Source organism: Lotus japonicus, chromosome 5, assembly GCF_012489685.1.
Source record: "Lotus japonicus ecotype B-129 chromosome 5, LjGifu_v1.2".
Taxonomy (NCBI): domain Eukaryota; kingdom Viridiplantae; phylum Streptophyta; class Magnoliopsida; order Fabales; family Fabaceae; genus Lotus; species Lotus japonicus.
In genome coordinates this window covers 57,491,529-57,492,925 of record NC_080045.1, presented here as the reverse complement: position 1 = coordinate 57,492,925, position 1,397 = coordinate 57,491,529, and positions in this window count along the sequence as shown.

Sequence of the window (1,397 nt, the reverse complement as noted above, 5' to 3'; positions counted from 1 at the left end):
GATATGGGATGGTTATCGTTGATGACTATAGCCGCTGGACATGGGTAAAGTTTCTAACCCGCAAGGATGAGTCTCATGCTGTGTTCTCTACCTTCATTGCTCAAGTGCAAAACGAGAAGGCTTGTAGGATTGTGCGTGTCAGAAGTGACCATGGTGGAGAGTTTGAGAATGACAAGTTTGAGAGTCTGTTTGATTCCTATGGAATTGCACATGATTTCTCTTGTCCCAGAACTCCTCAACAAAATGGTGTTGTTGAGAGGAAGAACAGAACTCTTCAGGAGATGGCTAGAACCATGCTCCAAGAAACTGGCATGGCTAAGCACTTTTGGGCAGAGGCAGTAAATACAGCATGTTACATTCAGAACAGAATCTCTGTGAGACCAATTCTGAATAAGACTCCTTATGAATTGTGGAAGAACATAAAACCCAACATTTCTTATTTTCATCCTTTTGGCTGTGTTTGTTATGTTCTCAATACTAAGGATAGATTGCATAAATTTGATGCTAAGTCTTCTAAGTGTCTATTACTTGGTTATTCTGATAGATCTAAAGGTTTTAGATTTTATAATACTGATGCTAAGACTATTTAAGAATCTATTCATGTTAGATTTGATGATAAGCTTGACTCTGACCAGTCAAAGCTAGTTGAAAAGTTTGCAGATTTAAGCATTAATGTTTCTGACAAAGGCAAAGCTCCAGAGGAAGTTGAGCCAGAGGAAGATGAACCAGAGGAAGAAGCTGGTCCCTCTAACTCACAAACTCTGAAGAAGAGCAGAATCACTGCAGCTCACCCTAAGGAATTGATTCTGGGCAACAAAGATGAACCAGTCAGAACCAGATCTGCCTTCAGACCCTCTGAAGAGACCTTGCTGAGTCTGAAAGGATTGGTGTCCTTAATTGAACCCAAGTCCATAGATGAAGCTCTTCAGGACAAGGATTGGATTCTGGCCATGGAAGAAGAACTGAATCAATTTTCCAAGAACGATGTTTGGAGCTTAGTGAAGAAGCCTGAGAGTGTCCATGTTATTGGAACAAAATGGGTATTCAGAAACAAGCTGAATGAGAAAGGAGATGTAGTCAGAAACAAGGCAAGGCTAGTTGCTCAAGGCTACAGCCAGCAGGAAGGAATAGACTACACTGAAACATTTGCTCCAGTAGCAAGACTGGAAGCAATCAGACTGTTGATCTCTTTCTCAGTAAATCACAACATTGTTCTACATCAGATGGACGTAAAGAGTGCCTTCCTAAATGGTTATATCTCAGAGGAAGTCTATGTTCATCAACCCCCAGGTTTTGAAGATGAAAAGAAACCAGACCATGTGTTCAAATTGAAGAAATCACTCTACGGTCTGAAGCAAGCTCCCAGAGCATGGTATGAGAGACTTAGCTCATTCCTT